Source organism: Oncorhynchus clarkii, chromosome 6 (genome assembly GCF_045791955.1).
Source record: "Oncorhynchus clarkii lewisi isolate Uvic-CL-2024 chromosome 6, UVic_Ocla_1.0, whole genome shotgun sequence".
Classification (NCBI taxonomy): domain Eukaryota; kingdom Metazoa; phylum Chordata; class Actinopteri; order Salmoniformes; family Salmonidae; genus Oncorhynchus; species Oncorhynchus clarkii.
This window is the reverse complement of record NC_092152.1, coordinates 90,068,804-90,076,545: the sequence shown is the minus strand read 5'-3', so window position 1 is coordinate 90,076,545 and position 7,742 is coordinate 90,068,804. Positions and strand designations below refer to the sequence as shown.

The window sequence follows — 7,742 nt, the reverse complement described above, 5'->3', positions numbered from 1 at the left end:
CACATACAACAGAGCAGACAAAGGACACCAAGAGGACGAGGGAATTAAGTCAACGGTCTTTCAGTGGCTGTGTACCATAGTTGCACCCTTCACTCTTAGAAAAAAGGGTTCCAAAAGGGTTCTTTGGATGTTTACATAGGAGAACCCTGTTTGGTTCCAGGTACATCCATTTTTGGTTCCAGACAGAACTATTTTGGGTTCCATGTAGAACCCTCTGTGTAAAGGGTTCTACATGGAACTCAAAAAAGGTTCTGTCTGTCTGTTCTTCAAAGGGTTCTCCGATGGGGACAGCCGAAGAACCCTTTTGGGTTCTAGATATCACCTTTTTCTTTAAGAGTGTGTATTCCCTATAGAGCACTGCTTATGTCTAGTAGGGGACAGGGGGGACATGGGGGACAGGGGGGACAGGGGGCCCGTAGGGGACAGGGGGCCCGTAGGGGACAGGGGGCCCGTAGGGGACAGGGGGGACAGGGGGGACATGGGGCCCGTAGGGGACAGTGGGACAGGGGGCCCGTAGAGGACAGGGGGCCCGTAGGGGACAGGGGGGACAGGGGGTCCGTAGGGGGCAGGGGGGACAGGGGGCCCGTAGGGGACAGTGGGACAGGGGGCCCGTAGAGGACAGGGGGCCCGTAGGGGACAGGGGGGACAGGGGGTCCGTAGGGGGCAGGGGGGACAGGGGGCCCGTAGGGGACAGGGGGTCCGTAGGGGGCAGGGGGGACAGGGGGCCCGTAGGGGACAGGGGGCCCGTAGGGGACAGGGGGTCATTTGGGGCACAGACAGTGACTGTGACTCCATGTGTTTTTCCTCTACTGTCAGACAGTGAGGTAAAGTAATACTCCACTTCCTCATTCATAGTGTAGCTGTGTGATTAAACATAGACACACATCTCTAAAGATAGAAGGAAGCCATCTTGAGGAGGAGTGACTGTCTGCCAGCTGCCTCTAGAGGAGGAGTGACTGCCTGTCAGCTGCCTCTAGAGGAGGAGTGACTGCCTGCCAGCTGCCTCTAGAGGAGGAGTGACTGCCTGTCAGCTGCCTCTAGAGGAGGAGTGACTGCCTGCCAGCTGCCTCTAGAGGAGGAGTGACTGCCTGTCAGCTGCCTCTAGAGGAGGAGTGACTGCCTGCCAGCTGCCTCTAGAGGAGGAGTGACTGCCTGCCAGCTGCCTCTAGAGGAGGAGTGACTGTCTGCCAGCTGCCTCTAGAGGAGGAGTGACTGCCTGTCTGCTGCCTCTAGAGGAGGAGTGACTGTCTGCCAGCTGCCTCTAGAGGAGGAGTGACTGCCTGTCAGCTGCCTCTAGAGGAGGAGTGACTGTCTGTCAGCTCAGCTGCCTCTTTAAATAGGGCTTTAACCTACATTATATCGCTGAGTCTACCTTTAAAACAGGGCTTTAACCTACATCATATCGCTGAGTCTACCTTTAAAACAGGGCTTTAACCTACATCATATCGCTGAGTCTACCTTTAAACAGGGCTTTAACCTACATCATATCGCTGAGTCTACCTTTAAAACAGGGCTTTAACCTACATCATATCGCTGAGTCTACCTTTAAAACAGGGCTTTAACCTACATCATATCGCTGAGTCTACCTTTAAAACAGGGCTTTAACCTACATCATATCGCTGAGTCTACCTTTAAACAGGGCTTTAACCTACATCATATCGCTGAGTCTACCTTTAAAACAGGGCTTTAATCTACATCATATCGCTGAGTCTACCTTTAAAACAGGGCTTTAACCTACATCATATCGCTGAGTCTACCTTTAAAACAGGGCTTTAACCTACATCATATCGCTGAGTCTACCTTTAAAACAGGGCTTTAACCTACATCATATCGCTGAGTCTACCTTTAAAACAGGGCTTTAACCTACATCATATCGCTGAGTCTACCTTTAAAACAGGGCTTTAATCTACATCATATCGCTGAGTCTACCTTTAAAACAGGGCTTTAACCTACATCATATCGCTGAGTCTACCTTTAAAACAGGGCTTTAACCTACATCATATCGCTGAGTCTACCTTTAAAACAGGGCTTTAACCTACATCATATCGCTGAGTCTACCTTTAAAACAGGGCTTTAACCTACATCATATCGCTGAGTCTACCTTTAAAACAGGGCTTTAACCTACATCATATCGCTGAGTCTACCTTTAAAACAGGGCTTTAACCTACATCATATCGCTGAGTCTACCTTTAAACAGGGCTTTAATCTACATCATATCGCTGAGTCTACCTTTAAAACAGGGCTTTAACCTACATCATATCGCTGAGTCTACCTTTAAAACAGGGCTTTAATCTACATCATATCGCTGAGTCTACCTTTAAAACAGGGCTTTAACCTACATCATATCGCTGAGTCTACCTTTAAAACAGGGCTTTCATCTACATCATATCGCTGAGTCTACCTTTAAACAGGGCTTTAACCTACATCATATCGCTGAGTCTACCTTTAAACAGGGCTTTAATCTACATCATATCGCTGAGTCTACCTTTAAAACAGGGCTTTAACCTACATCATATCGCTGAGTCTACCTTTAAAACAGGGCTTTCATCTACATCATATCGCTGAGTCTACCTTTAAACAGGGCTTTAACCTACATCATATCGCTGAGTCTACCTTTAAAACAGGGCTTTCAGCTACGTCATATCTTTTTAAAACAGTGCTTTAATCATGTCAACAAAACAACCCCATTCACTGTCATGTCAACAGAACAACCCCATTCACTGTCATGTCAACAGAACAACTCCATTCACTGTCATGTCAACAGAACAACCCCAATCACTGTCATGTCAACAGAACAACCCCAATCACTGTCATGTCAACCCCATTCACTGTCATGTCAACAGAACAACCCCATTCACTGTCATGTCAACAGAACAACCCCATTCACTGTCATGTCAACAGAACAACCCCATTCACTGTCATGTCAACAGAACAACCCCATTCACTGTCATGTCAACAGAACAACCCCATTCACTGTCATGTCAACAGAACAACCCCATTCACTGTCATGTCAACAGAACAACCCCATTCACTGTCATGTCAACAGAACAACCCCAATCACTGTCATGTCAACAGAACAACCCCAATCACTGTCATGTCAACCCCATTCACTGTCATGTCAACAGAACAACCCCATTCACTGTCATGTAAACAGAACAACCCCAATCACTGTCATGTCAACAGAACAACCCCATTCACTGTCATGTCAACAGAAGAACCCCATTCACTGTCATGTCAACAGAACAACCCCATTCACTGTCATGTCAACAGAAGAACCCCATTCACTGTCATGTCAACAGAACAACCCCATTCACTGTCATGTCAACAGAACAACCCCATTCACTGTCATGTCAACAGAACAACCCCATTCACTGTCATGTCAACAGAACAACCCCATTCACTGTCATGTCAACAGAACAACCCCATTCACTGTCATGTCAACAGAACAACCCCAATCACTGTCATGTCAACAGAACAACTCCATTCACTGTCATGTCAACAGAACAACCCCATTCACTGTCATGTCAACAGAAGAACCCCATTCACTGTCATGTCAACAGAACAACCCCATTCACTGTCATGTCAACAGAACAACCCCATTCACTGTCATGTCAACAGAACAACCCCATTCACTGTCATGTCAACAGAAAAAACCCATTCACTGTCATGTCAACAGAAGAACCCCATTCACTGTCATGTCAACAGAACAACCACATTCACTGTCATGTCAACCCCATTCACTGTCATGTCAACAGAACAACCCCAATCACTGTCATGTCAACAGAACAACCCCATTCACTGTCATGTCAACAGAAAAAACCCATTCACTGTCATGTGAACAGAACAACCCCATTCACTAGACTGCCGCCCCGCCCCTCCACTCTAACCACTAGTCCACCTGCCGCCCCTCCACTCTAACCACTAGTCTACCTACCGCCCCTCCACTCTAACCACTAGTCTACCTGCCGCCCCCCCACTCTAACCACTAGGCTACCTGCCTCCCCTCCACTCTAACCACTAGTCTACCTGCCGCCCCTCCACTCTAACCACTAGTCTACCTGCCGCCCCTCCACTCTAACCACTAGTCTACCCTGCCGCCCCTCCTCTCTAACCACTTGTCTACCTGCCGCCCCTCCACTCTAACCACTAGTCTACCTGCCGCCCCTCCACTCTAACCACTAGTCTACCTGCCACCCCTCCACTCTAACCACTAGTCTACCTGCCGCCCCTCCACTCTAACCACTAGTCTACCTGCCACCCCTCCACTCTAACCACTAGACCACCTGTCACCCCTCCACTCTAACCACTAGTCTACCTGCCGCCCCTCCACTCTAACCACTAGTCTACTTGCCACCCCTCCACTCTAACCACTAGTCTACCTGCCGCCCCTCCACTCTAACCACTAGACTACCTGCCGCCCCTCCACCCCTCCACTCTAACCACTAGTCTACCTGCCGCCCCTCCACTCTAACCACTAGACTACCTGCCACCCCTCCACTCTAACCACTAGTCTACTTGCCACCCCTCCACTCTAACCACTAGTCTACCTGCCACCCCTCCACTCTAACCACTAGACTACCTGCCACCCCTCCACTCTAACCACTAGTCTACTTGCCGCCCCTCCACTCTAACCACTAGTCTACCTGCCACCCCTCCACTCTAACCACTAGTCTACTTGCCACCCCTCCACTCTAACCACTAGTCTACCTGCCGCCCCTCCACTCTAACCACTAGACTACCTGCCGCCCCTCCACCCCTCCACTCTAACCACTAGTCTACCTGCCACCCCTCCACTCTAACCACTAGTCTACCTGCCGCCCCTCCACTCTAACCACTAGACTACCTGCCGCCCCTCCACCCCTCCACTCTAACCACTAGTCTACCTGCCGCCCCTCCACTCTAACCACTAGACTACCTGCCGCCCCTCCACCCCTCCACTCTAACCACTAGTCTACCTGCCACCCCTCCACTCTAACCACTAGTCTACATGCCGCCCCTCCACTCTAACCACTAGACTACCTGCCGCCCCTCCACCCCTCCACTCTAACCACTAGTCTACCTGCCGCCCCTCCACTCTAACCACTAGACTACCTGCCGCCCCTCCACCCCTCCACTCTAACCACTAGTCTACCTGCCGCCCCTCCACTCTAACCACTAGTCTACCTGCCGCCCCTCCACTCTAACCACTAGGCTACTTGCCACCCCTCCACTCTAACCACTAGTCTACCTGCCGCCCCTCCACCCCTCCACTCTAACCACTAGACTACCTGCCGCCCCTCCACCCCTCCACTCTAACCACTAGTCTACCTGCCGCCCCTCCACTCTAACCACTAGACTACCTGCCGCCCCTCCACCCCTCCACTCTAACCACTAGTCTACCTGCCGCCCCTCCACTCTAACCACTAGTCTACCTGCCGCCCCTCCACTCTAACCACTAGGCTACTTGCCACCCCCCACTCTAACCACTAGTCTACCTGCCGCCCCTCCACTCTAACCACTAGTCTACCTGCCACCCCTCCACTCTAACCACTAGTCTACCTGCCGCCCCTCCACTCTAACCACTAGACTACCTGCCGCCCCTCCACCCCTCCACTCTAACCACTAGTCTACCTGCCGCCCCTCCACTCTAACCACTAGTCTACCTGCCACCCCTCCACTCTAACCACTAGACTACCTGCCGCCCCTCCACTCTAACCACTAGTCTACCTGCCGCCCCTCCACTCTAACCACTAGTCTACCTGCCACCCCTCCACTCTAACCACTAGTCTACCTGCCGCCCCTCCACTCTAACCACTAGACTACCTGCCGCCCCTCCACCCCTCCACTCTAACCACTAGTCTACCTGCCGCCCCTCCACTCTAACCACTAGACTACCTGCCGCCCCTCCACCCCTCCACTCTAACCACTAGTCTACCTGCCGCCCCTCCACTCTAACCACTAGTCTACCTGCCTCCCCTCCACTCTAACCACTAGTCTACCTGCCTCCCCTCCACTCTAACCACTAGTCTACCTGATCGTAATACTGTACCTTCCTAATTCTTCTCCGATCTCGTAGAAATCCTCCACAGTCTGCTGCTTGAACAGGGCCATGCCTGCAGTCATAGACGGGGACGATGCCGTGGTTATAACGTGTAAATATATGGGTTCTCTATTCCGTCCATTATAGAAGTAAACCCTGTGTAAAAGAAGATAACTATATGTCTGATGGTTCAGCAGGTGAAGTGTCGTGTTTGCTTGGCAGTTGTACAACAACAAACACGGCGACGTGCAACAACATGGCCAACATCACAGAATCAGAGAAACATTTAGCCTACATACAACAAAAAAACGCGTCTTCCTTTTAAAATCATCATTACAATATATTAATTATGAGAAGAACGTTATAATTAAGCAATAAGGAGGTGGCCCATATACCACGGCTAACGGCTGTTTGGTTCGACCAACGCAATAAGAGGTGCCTTGTCGCTATTATAAACTGGTTACCAACATAATTAGAGGAGTAAAAATAAACGTTTTATCATACCCGTGGTATACTGTCATGGCAGTCAGCCAATCAGCATTCAGTGCTGGAACCACCCAGTTTATAACTAGTGTTAGTCCATACTATTACTCCTAGACTGTTGGTCAACTCTTATTAGCAACTTATTGTAGACACATTTGCTGAGACTTTCTGCATCACCAAACATCAAGGGCAATGTGCGACGCAGCACCTTAGATGACGCATACAGGTTACCATTACAATAAAGTTAAATAGATAGAAGTATAGAGACATTTTAAAAAGATCTTACCATGTTGAAATGACCGTCAAAAAAGCGTGTCCACAAACTTCTTCGTTCACTCTCGTTTCTTTTCAAAGTTTACCGAGCACCGTGTAGACGGCGTTTCCCTACTGACCACGCGCGCTCTCAGGTTCACACTAAATGTCACTTGTTACCACGCGATAGAGCTACCTTCCCTGAGTCTATTTTCAAAGTTACAAATACACGTCTGTGTGTGTGTGTGTGTGTGTGTTCTCTTCCACTGCTTACAACATACAACGACTGGACAAAACATTAGGAACACCGGCTCCTTCCATGACATAGACTGACCAGGTGAATCCAGGTGAAAGATATGACCCCCTATTGATGTCACTTGTTAAATCCACTTCAAATCAGTGTAGATGAAGGGGAGGAGACGGGTTAAAGAAGGATTTTTAAGTCTTGAGACAAATTGAGACATGGATTGTGTATGTGTGACATTCAGAGGGTGAATGGAAAAGACAAAATATTGAGGTGCCTTTGAACAGGGTACGGTAGTAGGTGTCAGGAACACTGGTTTGTGTCAAGAACTGCAACGCTGCTGGGTTTTTCACTCTCAACAGTTTCCCTTTGTGTATCAAGAATGGTCCACCAACCAAAGGACATCCAGCCAACTTGACACAACTGTGGGAAGCATTGGAGTCAACATGGGCCAGAATCCCTGTGGAAGGCTTTCGACACCTTGTAGAGTCCCTGACCCCGATGATTTGAGGCTGTTATGAGGACAAAAAGGGGGTGAAAAATGTGACACTCTGTGTATGTAGTATGGTATTCTATAGTAAGGAGTATTGAAAAGCCCTGCCATGATGTGCAGTGCAGTAACTATACCACAAGAGGGCACAACAGCACTAGAACATTAACACAGACACCTTCACCTTGTTATCATACTGCATCAGGTATCGGCTTCTAATGGAAGGAATTGAGATTCAGAAAGTCAAAGTGCTG

At 49.4% G+C, this 7,742-nt stretch overlaps 1 pseudogene; it reads right to left on the bottom strand.

The window, feature by feature from the left end:
* Positions 1-6,161, bottom strand: part of LOC139411796 (death-associated protein kinase 3-like) — a 33,703-nt pseudogene extending 27,542 nt beyond the window's left edge.
* Between the last annotated feature and the right edge of the window lie 1,581 nt (positions 6,162-7,742).